The following is a 23,975-nucleotide window of genomic DNA, read 5'->3' on the forward strand; positions in this document are numbered from 1 at the left end:
CTTCTATCTCTTCCTAGGAAGGCTGAGAGCCCCAGAGAGTCTCCTGGAAACCAAATCAGTCTGGGACAGGTTCCAAATGGAGACAGGACTGATTTTAAGAGGGCTGGGAATGTGGCCTGGTGGTAGAGTGCTCGCCTCATATACATGAAGCCCTGGGTTCGATTCCTCAGCACCACATATTTAGAAAGCGGCCAAAAGTGGCGCTGTGGCTCAAGTGGCAGAGTGCTGGCCTTGAGCAAAAAGAAGCCAGGGACAGTGCTCAGGCCCTGAGTTCAAGCCCCAGGACTGGCAAAAAACAAAACAAAGAAATGTACTACTTTATGTATGTAACTGTAACCCCCCTGTACACAAAGAAAGAAAGAAAAAAGGTCATAAAGAAAGAAAAGAAAACAGATTTCATTGACAAGCCCCTGCCTCCGGGCCATGGGCGCATGGCCGAGCTTTGAGTGAAGCTGCTTCCTCATCGGAGCCTGAACACTGCCCGCATTTGTGAGGGAAGAAGCTCTTTTCGCTGATGTCACCGGAGGAAGAGTGCGCCAGGGTGGTGCATTCCGTGGACTGATCTAGTTGATATTCTCCTTGAGATGACCTTTTCTATTCCCAGGGCCTTCTGAAGGCCCCGCCACAGACCTTGCTTGAGTTCTTCTCAGCCGCCAGGCAACAATTCACTTCTTAAAAGACCAAGTGATCTCTTTGATTGTGTAACCATCCGACTCAAATGCTCTGGGTTACAGGTACCGACAGGGCAGCTGGGGACTGCAATGGGCATCCTGCCCCGGGTCAGGGTGGCTAACGGCTCTGCCGAGCTTCTGGGTGTGTCGGTCCTAGGACAGGGCACTCCGGAAGCCTGTGCCTCTGGTGGCTAGAGGCGGCAGAGCCGGGGCCCTCCGGCAGAGGGAGACAACCACGGGGGCTTGGTGGGGGTGGAGGCTGACCAGTGGAGAGGAAGGACAAATCTTGGTTAGCTCCTCCCTCCGGCAGGTGCAGGCAGGTGGGGGATGGGTGCGCAGTCCAATAGCAAAGGGAGGGTCTATGCAGAAAGGTGTCACAGTTATGGGGTCAGGCGCTGCAGAAACGTGGAGAACCCTGTCTCATGCTGACCGCGGGTTTGCCTCAGCAGGTTTAAAATGTCTCAGGAGTACTAGACACTTTTTAAATTTTTATGTATCTTTGTACCGGTCCTGGGACTTTAACTCAGGACCTGGGTTCTGTGCCTTCGTTTTTTGCTCAAAGCCGGTGCACAACCACTGAAGCCACAGCTCTGATTCCTAGTGGTTCACGAGCGACCAGAGTCTCCCAGCCGTTCCTGCCAGGACCAGCTCCGAATGGGAAACCTCCGCCTCCTGGATCACAGGGCTGAGCCACCAGCTCGGGGCCGCTTTAGCTCCTGTAAGTCTCACTTTCCACCTACAGTCAGGCTCGCAGACCGCGGGGAGCTAGCCTGGGGCAGAGGGAGGCGGAGCCGTGCGGTGGGCGGGGCGTGGGCGGGGCAGGGGGCAGGGCAGAGGGAGGCGGAGCCGTGCGGTGGGCGGGGGGCGGTGGGCGGGGCAGGGGCGGGGTGGAGGGAGGCGGAGCCGTGCGGTGGGCGGGGTGTGGGCGGGGCAGGGGCGGGGCGGAGGGAGGCGGAGCCGTGCGGTGGGCGGGGCGTGGGCGGGGCAGAGGGAGGCGGAGCCGTGCGGTGGGCGTGGCGTGGGAGGGGCAGGGGCGGGGCGGAGGGAGGCGGAGCCTTGTGGTGGGCGGGGAGGGGGAGGGGCAGGGACGGGGTGTGGGGGGGCAGGGGCGGGGCAGAGAGAGGCGGAGCCGTGTGGCGGGCGGGGCATGGGAGGGGCAGGGGCAGGGGCGGGGCGAGGCAGAGCCGTGCGGTAGGAGGCAGGGCCTTGTGGTGGGCGGGGCATTGGAGGGGCAGGGGCGGGGCAGAGGGAGGCAGGGCCTTGTGGTGGGCTGGGCGGACGGAGGCAGGGCCTTGTGGTGGGCAGGGCATTGGAGGGGCAGGGGCGGGGCGGAGGGAGGCGGAGCCGTGCGGTGGGCGGGGCAGGGGTGGAGGGGAGGGGGCAGGGGCGGGGCGGAGGGAGGCAGAGCCGTGCAGTGGGCGGGGCGGGGGCGGGGCAGGGGCGGGGCGGAGGGAGGCAGAGCCGTGCGGTGGGCGTGGCGTGGGCGGGGCAGGGGCGGAGCGGAGGGAGGGGCAGGGGCGGGGTGGAGGGAGGCAGAGCCGTGCGGTGGGCGTGGCGGGGGCGTGGCAGGGGCGGGGCATTGGAGGGGCAGGGGCGGGGCGGAGGGAGGCGGAGCCGTGCGGTGGGCGTGGCGGGGCGTGGCAGGGGCGGGGCGGAGGGAGGCGGAGCCGTGCGGTGGGCGGGGCGGGGGCGGGGCAGGGGCGGGGCTGGGCACTGGAGGCTGTGGGCGGCTTTCCCCAGGGAGCCTGGCCGTCGTCACTGACCGTCGGTCCCCACAGATGTCTCCCCAGCCCCACGAAGCGCAGACCTCCATGGGGGAGGGCGGGGGAATCTCGCGGGGAAGACCCGGAAGCCTTTGGAGGTGGGTTTTGGAGACCGGAAGGCGCGTTTCCCGGTTAGCTGCTTTGGAAGCTGTGGTGGCTCTGCTGGCCGCCTGTCTCTCGGTGGAACCTGAGCCGCGAGCTCCGGGTCGGAAGAGCCAGACAGGCCCTGCACAAACCGGGGCAGTGAACCAGGCGAAGCACAGCACGCCGGCCGGGCGGGGCGGGCTACTATGGCGTGCCGCCTTTGCACAGCCAACTGTCTTAGCATGGTACAGGAAGGAGCATTCCCCCCCCCAGGGCCCCCCCCCCAGGCTCCCTGCACATCTGGAGTATCCCTTTGTTATTCTGTTCCATGAGAGAGGAAGGGGCGGAGGGAGGAGAAGAGGGCGTGGAGGGCAGTGCGCCGGGAATGGACCGCATTTCAGCGGGAGGAACCGTTGGATGGCGACTCCGAGGCCCGAGCTGGGGTAGAGCTGGTGGACGATGGCGGTCAGGGACGAATCCTATCCGGTGAGGGACGTATCCTGTCCTCAGAAGACAGCACAGGCCGCCTGGCCCAAGCCTAGCAGGCAAGGTTGACTATAAAGTTTCCCTCTTACTTGGTGGACACGTGGGTAAAGAATTTCTGAAAAACAGATCGAATATCTAGAAATCTAAGCTCTTAAACGCCTTCAATTGTTGTTGTTGTTGTCTCAACTGGCCCTGTCAATTATTTCTTGAACACTGGGAAGATCGAGGAAATTATTGATCCTGTACAATACCTTTATCATAATTAAATTTAATGTCAGTAATTTCTTGGACACTGAGAAGATCTAGGAAATGATTGATTCTGTACATCACCTTTATAATAATAACAGTAACTCACTGTTAAAATAAAGAAATAAGTAAAAAGAGAAGAAATTGTTAGGCACGATTCAATCATCGAGGCTGGTGTTCCACTCCCAAGAACCTCTGTGCTTTCAAGACGTGGACAGAGCCCAGGGCGGGAGGGGGGGGGGGGAGGGTGACTGGGCCCAGCCATCCGGCCTCCTGCTGCTCCGAGCGGCTCTGCCCAGACTCCGGGGCCGGGAGGGACGGGGAGGGGACGGCGAGAGGACACCTCCGTGGCCTCGCCCTGCACCCCTGCGGTTCAGGGCTGGCCCGATGCCCCGGCCGGTCTCTGCTGCCACTTCGGGCTCTCTGCTATAATGAACTTGAATTGCTGCCGCCGCGCCGGAGGTGCTCTTTGCTTCCTTCTCGAGTCCGCAGAAGGACCACATCCTACTTTGCCACGGTCAATCTTGTTTCATCTCAGTTGGATGACGCTGGCCCAGCCCGGCCTGCGGTCTCCCCAGCCTGCGGTCTCCCCCTCATCTCACAAGCACGGGACGCTGCTTGGTTGGGGAAGGAGGATGAATTGGCAACGTAACTCAGGGTGCAAGTTCTGTCCCATTCTGCAGGCGCCTCCTCTCCACCTCCAGACCCCCGCTTACCTCTTGGACTTCCTTCTCCAAGACAGCTCCGTGCTTACCGGATGCTGCGGGAAACAGCACGGCAAGAAACTCCAGCTGCCTCTCCCGGGCCTGCTAGTGAACTAAAGACAGTGACAGTTGGGCACCCGGCCCCCGCGTTGCCTCGGTGGCGCTCTGAGATCTGAGCGGGCCTCTCCTGTAGTCACTCTGCAGTCACCTCCAGGACAGAAGGGGCCTCTGAGCACCTTGTGACAAAAGGGGAAAAAAAAACCCACCCCTGGGAATGCCATCTCCTTCCCCACCATGTTGCTTCAAAAGGCAAAAGGCCCCTAGAAGAAAGCTCAGAACAGGCACCAGCTCCCTCGCAGGCCTCCTTAGCCACGCCCCCAGCCCGTGTAACCCGGGAAACGACAGTGCTCCCCACAGAGGAGATCGTTACCTCCCGCTTCCCCTCATCCGTCGTTGAGTTTCTCCAGCACACAGTGGTCCAAACTCAGCATATCCCTCTGCTCCTTTTCCCTTCACCCTTGGGTCCCTAACCCTTCCACTCCCTCCCATGTTCCTCAGTACACCCAAGTTTTTCCTTCCGATCTCATCAGCCACATTTGCATCTCCAGTCCGATGGCTTATTTTGCCCCTAATCATGTGATATGGCCCCTTTGCATTATGTGACTTGAGGTACGCTTTCACGCGTGACATTTATCTGTCCGCCTCAGCGTGACACTCAGAAAGCCTACTGAATGGCCGCACTGTTTGAGAACCTGTACAGGAACAGCACAACATTTACTCCTTGAGTTCTGTGGCCTTTCCTGTTTCCAAGTTTAGGGAGTAGAAGCCACCAAGACTGACATGGCTGCCCAACACAGAACACACACGTTGCCCACTCTCCTCTCCTGCTGACTTCAGCCTTTTATTCATTCTGAGCTTGCTCTTCCTTCTCCTATTCTCAGTCACCCAAAGCGGGTATTTTCAGTGACTTGACATTGTTCTAACAACGTAATGCCAATCATTACTTCACCTCCTTCCTCCTTTCCATCCTCCTCGTCATAGTTGATCTAGCACATGCTGTGTGCCAGACATGTTGCTAAGCAATTTACATGCATTTGTATCACTTGAATCATGCACGGGCTCGGTAGAATGATCTGCATTTCACAGATGAGTACATCAGGACTTGGAGAGAGAACACACCCCTGTCCGGGACAGAACAAAAGTCTCAGCCCTGCCCCTCCTCTTGCCCCATGGGGACTCAGGACTGTGGGTTATCTATGCTTCTAGGCAACTGGTTTCCATTTTTATCTTGAGTGGATCACTTTCCCAATGCTCCTGACTGATCTTTACACCTACGCAAAGGCCATTACTACCGTGATGACATCTCACATCCATAGCAGTTTTCTCTTTGTAAATATTATCTTCGCTCTCCAAGTTTCTCCATGCTAGAGACTGAGGACTGCACTCTTCCTGACTGTCTTCCTGACTTCTCCAATGCTATCACTCACTTTACATAACCACTTAGGTGTGTGCGACAGTGTGCGCAACCTACAGAGCCCAGTCCAAACATCAAGAACGCCTGTCCCCGTCGGCCTGGGTGCACGTGCTCCCCTCCCCCACCACGCATGGAGAGTTGGGGCGAGGACTGTGCTCTGCCCGGGAGCCAGGGCAGATGGTGACGCCATTCATGATAAAGAGTGGTGCCAGGGAGGTAGTGCAGGCAGCGAGACCTGGAGGGTGCGGGGCTTTCAAGAGACTTCCTGGTTTAACAAGCTCAGGCTAGTTTAGGAATCTCAGGGCTTGGCAGTGATCTGGCCACTGCTCGCCTTTCCCACAGTCTGACGAGGTGTGGCCGGGTCCTCCTCACTCCTCACGGGGGAACCAGGAGGGCCAGAGGTTTATTGGGAATCCTATAAGGATGTGGTCCGCCTGCCCACCTGGCAGGAGCAGAACCACTCCACGCGGAAAGCCAAGCACGGTGAACCCTGTGTGTTCTCACGGTGCTTCTAGTCGGATCCAGCCCCCCGGGGCTCTCCCTGTGAGGCAGCTCTTGCCTGTCTACCCAGCCTCTGGCCACTTCCTGGGGCAGGAGCTTGGAGACACAGGCGGCTCTTGCAGAACGATCATGAGGTCAAGTCCTCACTGGGCTGGGAGGAAAGCTGCGTAGAAGAACTAGAGGCATGGCTCCAGGCGATTTTTTATTTTTATTTTTTATTTATTTATTTATTTTTTTTTTGCCAGTCCTGGGCCTTGGACTCAGGGCCTGAGCACTGTCCCTGGCTTCTTCCCGCTCAAGGCTAGCACTCTGCCACTTGAGCCACAGCGCCGCTTCTGGCCGTTTTCTGTATATGTGGTGCTGGGGAATCGAACCTAGGGCCTCGTGTATATGAGGCAGGCACTCTTGCCACTAGGCTATATCCCCAGCCCTCCAGGCGATTTTTAATAGGACTTGTGCCAGTAGCATTGAATCAGAACTGGTTATGGAAATGAGCCTATTGTCCGATGGTGCAATGGGCAACGGGAACCATTAAATAGTTCAGTTTCTGAAGTCCAGAGCTATGATTCAATTCCTTGGTACAATAGTTGGAAATAACTTCCTGAAATTGAAATTCGGAACCTACGTGCTTCTAGATCAGACGAATGTGCTAAATATGCATTCTACTACTTGAGGTTAATATAACTGTGTCTTATGTTCATATTTTCTGTCAAAAAGTTTGGTCCATGCATCTCTCAAGAATCAGTAAACCTTCCTATCAAGGCTAGGTGGAAAGTATTGCCCGGTGTTGTTGACATATGGTTTCTGTTGAGTAACTGCAACTTCAGAATCCCTGGAGTTGGGGTCAGGCTGACCACTGCATCGAAACTAGAGTCCTTAATTAGATGCCCACAGGTAGAATAGAGAGATAGCAACATGTGTTACTAAGGGCCAACTTTTAAGGGACTACTGATCTTGCATAAAATATATATACAGAGAATTCGGACTTCTTTGGGCAAATATAATGAATCAAAATAGAGTGATATATTATTTAAAAACAAGAGTTTGCAGTTGGGGCTGGGGATATGGCCTAGTGGCAAAGAGTGCTTGCCTTGTATACATGAAGCCCTGGGTTCAATTCCCCAGCACCACATATACAGAAAATGACCAGAAGTGGCACTGTGGCTCAAGGGGCAGAGTGCTAGCCTTGAGCAAAAAGAAGCCAGGGACAGTGCTCAGGCCCTGGGTTCAAGGCTCAGGACTGGCCAAAAAATAAATAAAGATATTTAAAAAAGAGTTTGCAATTATTATACCCTTTTGATGAACTGGCTCTTCTATCCTTATATAGTTACTTTTCTATATTTCATATTGCCACTTTTACTGAAATTTTATTTAGTTTGTCAAAAGGATAGCCCTGCCGTCTTTGGCTTACAATTGCCTGGCATAGCTTTGCCCTCCCTGCCCCTCCCGGCCTCCAAGAACGATCCTAAGGAGAGCACGGCCCGGGCAGCCCGCACCTGCGCCCCAACTGTCTGTCCATCAAGTGCCTCTGGGTCCTTCCCTTGGGAAATGTAATCCAGTTGTACTCTTGGTAATTACTGATAGCTAAGGACCTTCTAGTGCCCTTTTATTTATTTGCGACTTCTTTTTTCTTAGTTCCTTGTGTTCTAGTTTGAATGTATCCCCCTAAGCTCACATGTTGAAAGCTTAGCTCCAGGGTGGCCTAAGGATTTACTAACCCGCTAGTCCGCACAGGAAGCCTTGAGTCCTTAATAAGAATGACACGGTGGGAATAAGTCCCTTTGAAAAGGATGACTTCTTCTATCCCTTTTGGTGAAATCCATCTCTGTCTCTGTCCATGAGCCGCATTAATTTCTGCTTGCTGTAAGACCATTTCGTCTGTGGTCCTCTGTTACAGCCACACAAAATGGACTAAGATGATTTGTTTTCTCTCTTCCTGAAGGTCAGAACTCCGAGTATACTGGGAGTTTTCATAGCGTGCCTCGTATGATCATTTCACACCAGCAAACCTGTTCTCCGAAAGATAGCGTGATCTACGTTCTGAAGGTGCGGGCTTATGGGAGGGGCGATGGGGGGGCCTCCTGTACCCCTTTCTTCTAGTTCTACCCATTTCCCACATGCAGGCCGAGGCGTCCTGTGCACGCAGCCCCTGGTAACCTGCTCCCTTTAGAAGAGGCCTATTCTTATTTCTAAACATGATCCGCATGCTAGACAAGCCATGCAGTAAGATGAATGAGATGGGCACTTGCTGCCAGGCCTTGCATCTTACCTGCTCTTCCTCAAGGGACTGGCCTTCCTCTGCTCTCCCCCCTCATCTTCCTCAAGCAGGTGTGATCATCTCGTTAGGCCCTCGCCACCAGCGTTCAGCTGCAGCACCTCCTGAGCCAGACCCCAGTGACGGGCGCCCCGGGAAAGGAACTCAACGCTACCGTGCTGAACACTGTCTACGTCTTGGAGAAGTGAGAAACGCCTTAGTAATGAAAGAAGCATTCCCTTCTGGCCATGGGTTAATTTATTCAATCCTCAACCCTGAGCGCTAGTCCTGGGGAGTTGTAGACACGTCCCATGGCGCCGGTTTATGAGCTAAGGACATAAGCATGCCTGCATTTATTCTGGAACGTTCGTGGAGGAGTTCTGGGAGATCTGCCCCTTGCCATGTGGGCCGCGTGCTTGACCGCTCTGTAGCCCGGGCTCACGGCCCTGCGGCTTGGGCAGCACCGAGCTGTCCCGCGTGCCCGGCTGCAGGGCTGGACCTGCGGCAGCCTGGACATCTCAAAGAGCCGCGGGCTTCCGACAGTGTCCCTCATTGTACCTGTGGGGTGGGGAGAACAGGAGAGTTTCGGGGGCCAGGAGGAAGAGGGCAAACACACGTGGCCAGAGCAAGAACAGTCTCAGTGGGGGGGGGGGGATTCATTAGGAGATGGAGTTAGGGCAGTGTCCTTTAGAACCTAGGGTTCCCTTGCTCCCCGATTTTGCCTTTCTTTCTTTCTTTTTTTTTTTTTTTTTTGGACTCAGGGCCTGAGCACTGTCCCTGGCTTCTTTTTGCTCAAGGCTAGCACTCTGCCACTTGAGTCACAGCGCCACTTCTGGCCGTTTTCTATATATGTGGTGCTGGGGAATCGAACCCTGGGCTTCAGGTATAGGAGGCGAGCACTCTTGCCACTAGGCCATATTCCCAGCACCCCATTTTGCCTTTCTTGGAAGGAATGCCAAGAACCGGGTGCTTGTGCTGGGCAGATCTGGAATGGGGGTGTTAGGAAGCTTGGGACTAAGGCAGGGGGTGACCCTGCTTGACTAGCCGAGGCCTCCTGGGTGGAAGAGTGGGTGTCACCGCCCCGGGGCCGGGCTCAGGAGTTCGGGCTCACAATGCCATGCCTGTGTCCTTAATGAAGACTGCCACGGGTCTATGTCAGCCAGGCAGCTCGGATCCCAGGGGCGTGGGGGCGGGGAGGGGGGGACGGGGGGGGGGGGGGGGCGCACAGTCATCGTTACGGCTCCGGTGACGCCATGCTTGCGGCCAGCACACACTGCGAGGCTTTTCTAGTTCCTCTGCGGGCTCTCACCCCCTGCGGGCACCACGCCCGGCCGCCCCACGCCCACCGGGGATCCTCCTGCCCAATGGCCGCCCGCCTGCCCGCCCGCCCTGGCGCTTGCTGTGCACTCGAGGACGGCTCCCGGGAAGCCCTGGCGGCCACGCCCAGGCTCACGTCGGAGGGATCTGAGCACGTCCCTGTGGGCCGCGCCCCTTCCTCTCTCCAGGCCCCACACGCCCAGCTTTCTGGTGTGGGCTCCCACGGCTCCAGGCACTGCGTGAACCGGGCCCCGGGCCAGGGAAGGGACTGCTCGGTCCTCCCCACATTCGGACAGCCTTGGACAAAGTCAACTTCCCGATGCCAGCCCCTTCCATCTTTCCTTCCTTCCTTCTTCCCTTCTCCACCCCTTCTTCTTTCCAGGACTGCAGACGTGGGGTTCAGTGCTCTGGAAAGAACTGTGCAGTGCTGGGAGCAGGTGTCTCACATCTGTAATCCTAGCCACTCAAGAGGCTGAACAGATTTGAGGATCAAGGTTTGAAGCCAGCCCTGGCAGAAAAACAGCTGATTCTTATCTCCCATTAACCAGCAAAAAAAACAAAAACAAAAAACCACCCACAAAAGTAGAGGTAGGACGCAAATGGTAGAGCTCCAGCCTTGAGCAAATAAAAGCTAAGCAAGAGCTTGAGGCACTGAGTTAAGCACCAGAAACAAACCAAGTAACAAAAACAAAAACCAAGAATGATTCACACCACAGCTCTGGGTAGCCAAGCAGATGAGTGAGGATAGGAGTCCAGGGCTGGGTACCTGATGGTGGGCTGGAGCCTCCCAATCGCTGAGACCAAGTAGCCCGGACAAGTGAATCAACTGCCATGTTCTGTTAGGGTGTCAGGAAGCTGACTAGCTCAGAGAACGCTGCCCCCAGAGCGTGTCTGTTCCCTGGGAGGTTGGTGCTATTCTTGTCCACACCTGGGCACTAGGCTCAGCTAGTCTGAGATGTGCATCACTCTGGCGGGGCTGTGCTGACGTTCTCTGTAATCATGGAGACCCCCCCCCCCCTTTCTTCTGTCCATCCCTGGGACGATGGCTCCTCTGCATGAATTCTCAGACTTACAGGAGACGTGTGCGAGCCTGCAAGGGACCCAGCAGCAGGATGAGCCACAGATGATCTGTGCATTCTTGGCCCCTCCTCAGAGGATGTCTGCCAGCGCCTGTTTACCTAGCATGCGGTCTGGCCGGATTTCACAGATCCATTCATCGCTTTCCAGGCATGACAGAACTTTGTTTCTCCCTGGAGCCTGGGGGGGGGGGGGTAGATGGGGGCTGAAAGGGGGGAGGAACAAGATTAAGACTTCCAGGGGTCTTTTTTTCCTTCAGAAATACATGGAAACATGGCCTAGTGGCAGAAGTGCTTGCCTCGTATACATGAAGCCCTGGGTTCGATTCCCCAGCAACACATATATAGAAAATGGCCAGAAGTGGTGCTGTGGCTCAAGTGGCAGAGTGCTAGCCTTGAGCAAATTGAAGCCAGGGACAGTGCTCAGGCCCTGAGTTCAAGGCCCTGGACTGGCAAAAAAGAAAGGAAGGAAGGAAAGAAAGAAAGAAAGAAGAAAGAAAGAGAGAGAGAGAAAGAAAGAAAGAAAGAAAGAAAAAAGAAAGAAAAAGAAAAGAAATACATAGTCTTACCAAACGAGATTCTTTCCAAGGAGATGATGGGGGAGGGGGGGAAGGACTCTGAAGGTCCTAAAAGGGAAAATGTAACAATTATTGCAACATTGTTGCTGACGCTATGGCCTGTAATCCCCTAAGGGGAGTATTGGAAAGCTTTTCTCCTTTGGCCAATGCCTCTGCCATTGGTTTGTGATCACAGTGTCTCTGGGGGTGTCGTATCCAGGTGGTAAATACTTGCTTTAGGGGAGCAGGGCGTTCTGCTGCACACGGGGTTGTCTGTGCGCGCTCCGATATCTGCGTGCACGCTCTGACGTCTGTGCAAGCTCTGACGTCTGTGCATGCTGACGTGTGTGCACACTCCGATGTCTGTGCACACGCCGATGTCTGCACACTCAGATGATTTTGTGCACACGGAATGAGAGCGCGTGCCCGCTGAGGTGGGAACCTGGGGTAGATGATCTACACGGGCAAATTCAGCAGCGCACCAAGGCCGGCGGAAACCCACAAATCCGGCCCTGGGCCCCTGCGCCTCCGCCGCTCCGGAGGGGCTCAGTGCAGGGACCCCCAGCTGGGCTCCAGAAAGAGCGGGGCGCAGGCCGATTGCTTGTGCCCTGGCACGGCTGTGAGCTCTGCTTCCGCATAGGAAGAGCTGTGCGCGGATGCCCCGGGAAGCATCCAGATCCCTGCAGTTTGGGCGGCCTGCCTTTCCACCCACCTGGGCTGCGAATGTGCCCGGCTTGCGGGCGGAGGGAGGGAGGCGGGAGCCCGAGGATTTCCGCCGGCGTCCGGGGCCCGGGCAGATTCCCTCGCCTGCAGCGCCCTCTGGTGGGGGCGCCGCTCACAGCCCCCAGACGGCTTCTCTGGGGCTTCCCGACGTCCCTCCCGGGCCACGGCCAAAGGCTGCCAAGCCCTGGGGTTTGCAGAGCCCCAGGACAGTCTCCCCACTCGATTCTGAGGAACGTGGGGCGGTGGGAGACCCAGGCTGGGGCTCCCCTCCCTCCCCGTCCCCCCCACCCCGGCAGATCTCAATGGGGCAGCTCTGCAGGTGGAATGGTGATCAAGGAAACTGGCCCCGCTGACCTTAGGCTCAGAAACCTGAACAGGGGCAGCACCCCCTCCCCTGCGGGGAGCATTCCGGTGAAAAGCAAACCAGCTTGAAGAACGAGCTTGGCCTGTAGTTCTGGTAACCTTGCTTGCTTTCCAGCTATTTTCTCCACCCCCTGCCATCTCTGAGAAAGGGTCACACACCTGCAACTTTCTTAGACTGGCCACTTTCCTGTACCTGCCATTTGCAAAGCAGGTTCCTCCCAGAAACTTGCTCCATACCTGCACCCCACCTACACTTGCATACAAATGCCCTGGACACACCAACGGTCGCCGTTCAGGCCGCCGGCATCAAATAAAGCCGAGTTCCCCCAGCCTCCGACTGCCTTGCTTGGTTTCTCTGTGCTCTGCTCATCTGTCGCTGCCCGCACCTCTGGCTGTGAATGGCCTGGTCCGCCTGCCCTGGGCCAAGGAGCCTTCCTCGCGGAGCCCAGGCCAAGCCTGAGCCAGCCCGGCCCTTGCAGACGGGTGTTTGTTGCAGGTGTGGAGCAGATACCCCACACTCCTGAGAAGCACCGTCCTGGGTGCCTGTTTGATTTTATTCAGCAAATGGAAAAGGACAGGAGCTAGCTGTGTGATGCTGACTATTTATTACAGGAGGGGGATGGAGGAAGAGGAGGAGGAGGAGGAGGAAGAGGCAGAGCCCAAAGTAGGTTCAGCCAATTCCTAAGACAGATGCTTGATACAAAAGACATCATCCGATGGGATCAAGGCTAGTAAACTGGCTTCACGCCCTCCCTCCCTTTTGAGATTAAAGGTTGAGCTTAGTTGCTATTCTACCACCATTTCTGGGCAGTAGCAATGAGATAGGGAAAGAAAGTAGAATATTATGCAATCTCAAAACTCCTTCAAAGACAGGAAATTACAAAGTGAGGAGGACTTGAAGGAAGTCCTTTCATCAGTCCTTCACCTGGGTGATGGGTTCATTCGACACATGTTTGATGCGCACCTCACAGTCAAGCATTCCTGTGAGCCTTTAAGGAGGCTTCAAGATCTCTGGCTTCCAGGAGCTTCTGGTTTAGATCTCACGCCTAGTACAGAACTCCGTTTCCTTCGTCACCTGTGTACGGAATGCAGCATCGATTCCAGGGGTTGGAGCAAATGTCAGCTCTTTTCTCACCAAAACGGCAGAAGAAAAGTCTACAGTGGCCATGCTGCATGGTGCAGACCGTGTCTCTAATTCCAGGTGGGAGGTCTTCTGCGGTGAGATGGACAGGGTTCGTATTAGACTCGCGGGGCTCAAAGGGGAAATTGTAATCGCAGCCCACAACCCTTCTCTAAAAGCTTTCCCTAGAATTCGCAATCCAGATCCCACTGCCTGCGAGCTCCTTAGCTTTAAAGCAGAAACAGTGTTTTATATATTGTCAAGAAAATCACATGGCACGTTGTGAAACACCACCCCTTATGTCCAAGTTCTCCGTCCCTCCAGGAGATGCGCGTGGCAGGGAGCAAACACACGTTTTAGAAAACAGAACAGCATGGCAAGGATTGGTCTTCCTGTCCAAGAACTGTGGGACTTGTTCTGATTCTCAGCTTGTGGCAATTTCTTTTTTAGTTTTATTCCTAAGGAAATAAAACCTTGGTTTGTGTAAGATGGGCACCTACCTAATGTTGTCATAAAGATATTTTTGGGAAAGACATGGTTAATAAAAGGCCATATCAGGTCTGCAAATGCTACTGATCATGATTTATGCACAATAACAGAGTGGTGGGCTGGCATACACATGCACGCACGCGCAGACACACACACACACACACACACACGTCTTGTACCCTATCCTAGCTCCAAATACAGACAAGTCTATGAGCCTGCACCATTCAGCCCTGCTTTTGCTTGGCAGAGAAAGTGGAGTGAATCTTCGATAAAATCTTTAATAACGTGACCCTTTTGTATATCACCTTTATAATAACAATGAAAAAGTGAATAATTCTTTAAACTTCTTTAAAGAAGATCACGGGGCCAGCAGCCTAGAGGGTTGGGGATCTGGACCCCAGTCTTCTGTTACGAATGGATTTCCTCTCCCTGGACAGCTCGTGTAGATGGCCAAGGGTTTAGTTTTCTCATCTCTGAAGGAGCTTATTGTCTAGGGAATCTGGAGGTGTTACTGGAAGAAGGAAGATTTCTTAGGACTGCAAGTATTCCCTGCCCAGCAGCAAACAGCACTTGGTCTTGGGCCCACTGAGTTTCTGTCTGTGGTCTGTCGGGCTGCTAGAGATCCCGACTCCTTTCCGGCCCTGACACTTGCTTGACCGTCCTTAGTTCCTGAAAGGCTTGCTCAGACCACAGTGAGCGCTTCCTGTTCGTATCAGGGGACACGGGCTTGTTGTCTTGTGTCGGGCACTTGCAACCCTTACTTAGTCTTAAAACTCTTCCTAATGGGGGCTGGGGATATAGCCTAGTGGCAAGAGTGCCTGCCTCGGATACACGAGGCCCTAGGTTCGATTCCCCAGCACCACATATACAGAAAACGGCCAGAAGCAGCGCTGTGGCTCAAGCGGCAGAGTGCTAGCCTTGAGCGGGAAGAAGCCAGGGACAGTGCTCAGGCCCTGAGTCCAAGGCCCAGGACTGGCCAAAAAAAAAAAACAAAAAAACTCTTCCTAATGAAGACGAAAACGTACAGGTCTGAGCCCCCGCGGGGTCCCCTTGCACCCACTCCTGGCACACCCACAGCCTCGCTCCCTGTTCCCACACCGGCCCACAGATAGCTCCATTCCTGCCGGCAGCTCCCAGGTGACACCTACCTGAGCTTCTGTGGACCAAACAACAGAAGAGAGCAGCAACAAGAAAGAGGACCCTCATGTTCTGTGGACCCTCGGACCTCTGTGCCCTTCTGTCGGGGAAAGCGAGTCTGAAGAAGGATGGAGAGGAGGAAGCAGGACCTTTATATATTTTCCACAATGTTCATCAGAATGAGCACATTTATCTGCTCTACTGAGTTAAGACAAGAAGCAGAAGGTACTGGGTAATTTTATCTTTCTGCCTAAATATAGGTGCTTTCTCATCCCTTCGAGGCAGAAACGGACCAAAAGCTTGATGCATGAAGGCTTAGGAAGAAATAGAGCCAACACTGGCCAGTGGTTCTTCAGGGACATAAATGATAGGAACACGAGTCCCCGGGCCTCAGAAAGCGTTCTGTTGGGCACTATCTAGCAAAGTGGGCTGGAAACCACTCCCAGATAGATAAGCAATCGAACCAAAAGCCCATGCATACTAAAAGACCAGTAAAATATCATTTATTAGAATGTCAATGGAAGACAGCTTAAGTAACGTGTTACAACAGGAATGAAGCCATTAATGTTTTCTGATAGTGTAATGAAAATAGAAAATTAAACACACATTTTTAAAATTGTAAAAATGTTAAAAGGGGGGGATTTGGAGGAGAGGAGGTTAAGAAATAGCAGTAGAGGGCAAATATGTCCAAATTATAACATATATGTACACAGGAATCTCAGAATGAAATCCCTCACTTTGTATCATTAATTTGCATGAATAAAGACTTTTAAGTACATCAATAAAAAATGAAATTTTCTACTAGGATGAAGGAAATAAACAGGACGAGAGCATCAAATCTACACACATACAACAGACAGGAGCCTCAGGAACATGCTAAGTGAAAAAAAAATCCCCAGTGAAACTGTTTGCTATCAGACAGAATGTTGTCAGCTTTGAGGAGAGAGGGCGGATTTTCCTCGTAGTCTGGAGGGGAGAGGGAGTCCTGGAGGTTACAGCACTGTATTGACCTGTGACTAATGTGTGTGTGTGTGGGGGGGTAGGGAATCGTAGAACCACATGGGTGCAGAGTAGAGCTCCTGGTTTCAGACTGGCAGACATTAGGAAGTGTTCGTGAAGCATGTGGCTTGGAACTGGAAGCCAGAGGACAGGCTGCTCGTGAAGGCTTCTATCCTGGGGTGTGCTGAATCGCACGGTAATGCAGCAGCACACCTTGTCACCTCTTAGATTCGTTTCTCTTTAAATTCTCTGAACACGGGGCTGGGAATATAGCCTAGTGGCAAGAGCACTTGCCTCCTACACATGAAGCTCTCGGTTCGATTCCCCAGCACCACATATATGGAAAACGGCCAGAAGGGGCGCTGTGGCTCAGGTGGCAGAGTGCTAGCCTTGAGAGGGAAGAAGCCAGGGATGGTGCTCAGGCCCTGAGTCCAAGGCCCAGGACTGGCCAAAAAAAAACAAAACAAAAAAACAAATAAATTCTCTGAACACAAAGTGACAAGGAAGTCTTCTATTGAGTCTCCTCCAAGGCACCAGGGCCATTCTACTAGGTTCTTCCTAGTCCTTCTATGGGTTCCCAATGTATGCATAGGTTTATCCGAATGTCTACTCCCTCTTCTAGATAAACAATAACAAACTTCACTTGGCATGACTTCCCTTTGTGTTTTGTGAGTCTTGTAAAAGCAACAAAACTGAAGCAGCTCAGAGGCTGTGAGATTTCTTCGTGTGTGTGTGTGTGTGTGTGTAAGGGCAATTTTTTTTTTGGTATTAGAAGCTACTTTTTCTTTCTGAAAAATAAAATATATAATTACATAAATAAATAAAGTTACCTTAAATGCTAATCATGAGGTAATCATTGAAAATAATTATATGTATATATATTCATATATGGGGACCTAAGTGAGTAAACTTATTAGAATTTAAAGTCCTTGCTCTGTGAAACATTTGTTCCAAAACTATCTATGAAGCATCCACTTTGAAAGAAAAAAGCACAAGCAGTCCCTGAGCTTTGTTTTCACTCGAGGTTACTGCTCTCCTGCTTCAAGCCACAGCTCCACTTCTGCCTTATTTTTGGTGGCAAATAGGGAATAAGATTCTCATGGACTTTCCTGCCTCGAATCACAGTCCTCAGATCTCAGCCTCTCGGGATGCTAGGATTACACATGAGCCTCTGATGCCCGGCTTAATCATATCAAGTTGAACACCCACCTTTCATCCAGCTCTGAACTTATTTCCAAATCTCAGACTCAGAATGCAACCCCCAAGGAAGAACTTCACAGACTGTTCCGGAGAATCAGGAATGCCACCCCAAGGCAGTGAAGCTAGAAGATCAAGCTCACTGACTCAGTCATTCGCACCTCTCCAAGGGTTCGCAGGCTCAGGTAATTGCAGAGTTGAAAGGCGTGCCAGGCCACTCTGTTCCTGCACACAAGATAGCCATCAAGTCCAATTCAGAGCATCCCAAGAGGAGAGGAGGGACAGTGTGCACACCCTCATTTGAGGGGAGCAAATTACTTTTACCATTCAACCGAAAGACAAATAACCTAACTTGAAAAACAGCCGGTCTGGGGGCTGGGAATATGGCCTAGTGATAGAGAGCTCGCCTTGTACACATGAAGCCCTTGGTTCGATTCCCCAGCACCGCATAGATAAAAATGGCTAAAAGTGGTGCTGTGGCTCAAGTGGCAGAGGCCTAGCCTTGAGCAAAAAGAAGCCAGGGAAAATGCTCAGGACCTGAGTGCAAGCCCCAGGACTGGCAAAACAACAACAACAACAAAACAAAGCACCCCAACAATATCAACAAAGAGATTACAGGCTTGCCTGGCCAGACTAGCTTTTTTTGTTTTTATTTATTTATTTATTGGCCGGTCCTGGGGCTTGAACTCAGGGCCTGAGCACTGTCCCTGGCTTCCTTTTGCTCAACACTAGCACTCTGCCACTTGAGCCACAGTGCCACTTCTGAACGTTTTCTATGTGGTGCTGGGGAATCAAACCCAGGGCTTCATGTACAGGAGGCAAGCCTTCTTGCCCCTAGGCCATATTCCCAGCCCCAAGCCTGTAATCTTAACTACTCAGGAGGCTGAGCTCTGAGGATTGTGGTTCAAAGCCAGCCCAGGCAGGAAGGTTTGCTCCACAGAGAGCAAACTCCCTGTGTGCTGAGCTCCTGGTGCCCGGTTCCCTCCACCAGGAGCTGCCGGAGCCCCAGGGGCCGGGCCCAGCTGCTGACGCACCTGCTCCGGGCCATGCTGCCCGCTTCTCGGGACACATCGCTCCTTCCCGCAAGCCCATTGTCTGTCACAGATGCCAATCAAAGGGCATTTTGTCCATTGTGTTCACCAGGACTTAAATGCTGATGTGTGAGAAAAATGAACAGAAGCCTTTCTGGAGCTCGCCCATGCCCTGCCCTTCATTTGTCTTAAAGTGAAGATGACAACTGGCCTGGGACGGATGCATTGGACAGCAAATCTCAGAATCCAGGGAGGGGCGGTGCAGCCAACAGCAGATTCCGGGAGGAGGCAGCAGGGGGACGGGGGACCAGGTCCTCAGAGGAGAACACCCCCCCCCACCTCCTTACAAGGCTGCCCCAGAGGGAGGCCTCGCCCACCAGCCTGGGGGCCATTTCACTGTTATCTGTGTTGCCCAGAGAATCATTTTGTTCCATCAAGAAAGAGATAAAACCTTGTCAGTGATCTCAGTCTCTTCTGAGGCTCTCTCAGGTGTGTTCTCAACGGGAAAGAAGATTCCCTAGTACTGTGCCTTGAACTCCTTCCTTCCTGGGAAATGTAAAATCTGCTTCTGGGATTTCACCTTTCTCTTTCAAAATGGTGCTGAATTTCCCTCCATCTCTAGCTACTCCTTGCCTTTCTACCAACTGTGTCCTCTACTGAGGACCCCAAAACCTTGTCTCTCAACTGAATAAATCCTCAACCCTCTGGCAAAGCCCTTTTCAAATTCCCCCAGAAGCTTTGCTTTCATTCTCTGAAATGTATCTGCTGCAGATATTGCCTGGGCTCCAGCTTTATAACCGTGTATGTCTCGCTTTACTGTTTCTATTTGTTTAGACATTTGTCTCCTCTCATATTTTATTTGTTTGTGTCTCGGTACCTAAAACCAAAGTAGTTACTCCCCCAAAAGGATGGCAAATAAGAGGAGACACTGTTTGAATGCTTTTCTATGAAGGTTTATTGAAGCCACATCTATGAGCAGACATTGTGTTTGAGAAGATGCTGGACATCCGAAGCTGAGTCACGTGCGTACGTAGCCACTTGCCGTTTGTGTTTACTGCAAGACAGTGTTTAGCCGAGCCTTAGCTCGTCCCTGCTCCGCCATCTTCCCAAACACCGTGCGCTTGGGTTGACGGCATGGTCCAGAGAGCGGGCAGGCGAGCTGAGCTCTGGCTCCCGCACAAGCAGCATCAGTTCACGCGTGAGCAGCAGACATCTTTCTTGTTGGAGCAGTAACCTGCTTGGGTTTGTGCAGGATCACAATGTTCCCGACAGTAACCTTTGCTTTTCTCACAGCTGACAGCTTTTAAATCTTCTTTAAATTCTGTGTAAAAGAAAAACCCAGCATTAGACTCAGGAAGATCACCTCAGGAATCAATGGTCAGGGTAGCTTCTAAGGAGGGGGAAGAGAGGCAACAAATACAACGTGGTGTCAACTGCTCATAATTTCATAATCTAAACTGTACAAGCAATTCCATGTACCTCTGACCTTTCCAAATCTCCTCAGTTCCCTCACTAACCAATGGGAAAGGCGATCGTAACACAGTCAGACTGCATTAACTCTGTTCATATTAGCAGTGTAGTCATTGCATTTTCTTTTTTTCCTCCTGTGAGAAGAGAATCAGCGTAATAAACTATTAGGAACAGAGGAGACGTTTCTGAGGGATGGACGCTGGGACGGGACGAGGCAGGAGCTCAGCGTGGCACACCTGGAGAGTAGCATTCATGTGTCCTGGCTGTAATTCTAGCCGCTGGAGGTGTGAACGTCAGGAAGGTGGCAGTTCTGGAACAGCCCTAGTGAAAGGATCCTAAGACCCCTTCTCTGCCGATCGCGGGGCATAGTGGTGCAAGACTGTCATAACTGTCACTTGAGGCTGCGATTGGGAGGAGGACTGTAGTGTAGCTCCAGACCAGCCTGGGTAACAAAGCTTAGGAGACTCCATTTCAACAGCAAAGGCCATGGGGAGGGGGAACACACCCGTCACAAACGGGAGGACTATGGTCCGGGCCAGCCCAGTGAAACAGCGAGACCCTCTCTCAGAAGTCCCCACGATAGAAAAGGCTGGAAGCGTGGCTCAAGCGGCAGAATGGCTGCTCAGCTGGGACCAGGCCCTGAGTGCAAACTCAAGTACCACCTTAAGAAAAACACAACTAAAGAAAGAAAGAGAGAACAACAGAGCAGCTTCCATTGCTGCCTTTCACTTGGGCTTTAGCTTCTGATCCCATTTTGTTTTCTATTTTCAGGGCCAGTGATAACTGGGGTTAGCACACGGCAGCTCTCTCCTCCAGGCCTTCTGGATTGGGCGCCGGCCCTACAACTGTTCGAGTAGAAACCCGGCCCTGGACACTCGGGACTTAGAGGAAAGCAGAGTGGCTGTGTGCTTCTTCGCATTCCTGTCCCCTCCCCCGTCAGGGAGACTGAGGCACGGCCTGCCCTCCGCCTCCCTGCCCAGGGCTCCAACCTGCAGGTCCGTCACCCCCATTTCCCTCTGCCCTAACCACTGTGCTCGAGCGAATGGGAGATTACAGGAGCCGTGTCGCCTAAGATACCTTTCCGCTCCTCAGCCCCCCAAGTTACAAAGACCCTTGGTAATCCAACCCCCATAGAGGTTGCAAGACCCCCCCCCAGCCTCCCCGAAAGCATGCTCGACCCCACCACTGCCGGCTTTCTGCAGCAGAGGGTTTGTGCCCGCGCCCCGCACGGCCCCGCGTTGGCTCAGGGCTGGTGGCGCTTCCTTGTGCTCGGGTGAGACTCACCATGGACACGGAGGGGGCGCGGCGGCGCGGCGCGCTTCACCTGCTTGTGCACCACGTTCGTGTCGTTTGCGCTCTGTCCTGGGCCCTCGGGGTCGCGGGAAACCTCCTGGCGGCCATCGCGCTGCGCGCGGGGCGACCCTGCGGACGCAGCAGCACAGCGAGGACAGCGGGTGAGGGGCTCTCCGCTCAGGCCGGGGGGCAGGCGGGAACCCCCACGAGGTTTCATAGAGAAAGGTCAAAATGGAGCCGGGTAACCCCAGCGGCGGGGAGGGAGGAGCGCACACGGGCGTGCAAGGTTGAACTAAGCTCCTCGGAGGAGTGTGCAAGGATCATCTGTGCAAGGATCAGCTGTTCTGAGAGCTCTCCGTGCCGCACACTCACGGGAGCGAGGTGGGAAGCAGGATGTGGCGTGTGACGGGTGTGACCTGTGTGCACACACGTGCGTGTGCAGTGGAGGAGAGGAGGAACGTGCGTGCGGGGAACGGTGCGGGCAGAGAACAATGTCCAGGGCGAGCTGCCTGCCCGCCTGGGTCGTCAGCGGCGAGGCTGACACCGACGAGCGCGACAGCAAAATCAGTAAGCAAATCCACTTAGACGGAGCGGACGTCCGCCCGCAAAGCTCACCGCGCCGGCCCGGCCCAAGTGGCCGAGAGCGGCCTCGGGGACTCCTGGCTGCACTCCGTCCATCGAGCAGACGGCTTGGAGGACCCAGCCCTGCAGACATGGCTCCCCAAAGAGCCCCGGGACAGGCGCTGGCGCCCAGGCCCGGCTCCTCTCTGCTTTACCTGGGGACAGCAGGGCCACGAGCAGAAGGCTGGCGACGGGAGCGCAGAGCCGGCGCCTCATGACTGTGCAGGGAGCTGAGCGCTGGAGGCCCGGGGTGTGGGCGGCAGCGGCGGCAGCGGCGGCAGCGGCGGCAGCGGCGGCAGCGGCGGCAGCGGGGTTTATAGGCCGGGCGGCCGGGCCTGGTGGGCGGGCTGGGGCACAGGAAGGACCGCGTTCCAGGAAAGGCCCGGTCACAAGCGCATCGTTTTCACACGGCTCACTGAAGCAGTGCTGCATTTGCATTGTCACGAAGCCATACCTGGCTTTGAAAATGTTTCCCAATGAAGTTCCCTGTGTGGAAATCCAGGAGCGTCCTTCTTCTCTGAGCCTCTTCCCCGGTGTCTACTCCTCCCTTCTCACATCGCTTCTGGACTCTCTGGGTTTTTATTCTTCATTTGAGCCTTCTTGGTTTTTTCTCTCCCATTTATTTGGATGTTCTCCTGTCGAGGTTATTGCATCCGATCCAACTCTCCGGACAAACACCTGTCCTTGGGTTTATGTGCTCTCCAGGCAAATGACTCTTATTTTTTCTTTTTTCTTTCATATTCGGAGCAGGCCTGAGTCCTTGCTTCACTGCATCATCTCAGACGTGCACAACCCAGGTAGAGCGTCTCCGACTAAATCCAAGTGTCCCGGGCTGAGGCTGAAGAGTTCACGATCACGCCACACCTGATGTGTGGTCTCTGAAAGACCACAGATGTCCTGTGTCGCGTGTGTATGCACACTTTCACCTACACACAAAAACCACGCCTCAGAGTACTTGTGTGAATGGAAAACACTTGTACTCAACCTGGAGAAAGGTCAGACTGGGGCTGCAGAAAGAGGCAGCAGCCACCACGCAGACAGGGGCGTTTGGAGACATCACAAGAGCAGCCAGAGTTTGGGCCCCGGGACCTCGGGCACACACACAGTGCTCCACACGATGTCAGGGCAACCGCTCTGCCCTTGAGGGCCCTGGACATATTCCGTACGCTGCGGCACTGAGTCACAAGCCACGGGAGCATCGTCCTCTCCACTTAAACACCAGCAATCTTCCGCCAGCATCCCAGGCAACCACTCACGCTGAAACCCACAGCCGTCCGAAGGGGGCCGGGGCAGACTCTACTGCATGTTCTACGGCTAGAACATTCTAGTCCTTGGTTCCTTTTTCTCCCCTTTTGTTTCATAAATCACATTCTCTTTTTAAAAGGAATTTCATACTGAGATCTTGATTCATTTGAACCAAGTAGGTGGGTTAAAGTGAAAAGACACCAGTACAAAAGAATAGGCAATGTGAGGCATGTCCCCGGATGTAACTGAAAAACGCATGTGTGTGGTGCGTTCCGCGCTGGCTCCTCCTGTTTCTGTTCTCCAAAATGGGGTTTCATTGAATCCTGCAAAACAACAATGGCAGAAGAAGAACTCAGGGGTAAGACAATTTGAGTCCAGAAATTTCTGGCAAAGTAAATTTGAACCACTGCATTGCATTGCCACTCAAAGAAAATCACCCTGGACAGACTCCCAATCTCCCATGTAGATTTCCTTATTTTTAAAGATCAGATTGCAACATTCTAACAAAAGCACAGGACTGTGAAGGCCTCTTACACACACAGACACACACAGACACAGACACACACACACACACACACACACACACATACACACACACACGCTTCTCCAGGAAACAAGAACTTGGCATCTGAGAAAAAGATGTGCAAATGTTTTCTGAACAAGGAAACCAGACAGAATCGCATGATATGAGAGAAGACATCTGCTTCTGGATTGAAGCCAAAGGATTAGCTGAGACAACTCAACAGAGATCAGGACGTTTTGCTGGCACGAGTACCAGTAGCTGTTTTATTTTCCAGGTAAAGGATCAAAGAGCACGTTTCATCTTCAAAGTCTCTTTGATCTGGATTGATTTTAGCCATGCAAGGAGAACTCTTAAAATAGTGCAGGAGGGATGATGCAAACCTCTCCCACGGTAGCTAAGGAGTAGATGCCCTTTTTAAAAAAACAAAATGTAGCATTGCTGTAATCTGAGCAACTTTGTTGAAATGGAAAAATATGAGATGGCCTCTCCCTAGTAAGACATTTTATCAGGTGTCCTAGGAACTGGGGTTACTGCGGCAAATAACATACTGGGGTGGAAATAGAAATGGTGTCTGCTCATCTCCTGTGGGGGGGACCATCCCCCCTTCCAGTAACTGCAGCTAAATTTCTGC

The sequence above is a fragment of the Perognathus longimembris genome, chromosome 21, assembly GCF_023159225.1.
Source record: "Perognathus longimembris pacificus isolate PPM17 chromosome 21, ASM2315922v1, whole genome shotgun sequence".
In the NCBI taxonomy this organism is placed as follows: domain Eukaryota; kingdom Metazoa; phylum Chordata; class Mammalia; order Rodentia; family Heteromyidae; genus Perognathus; species Perognathus longimembris.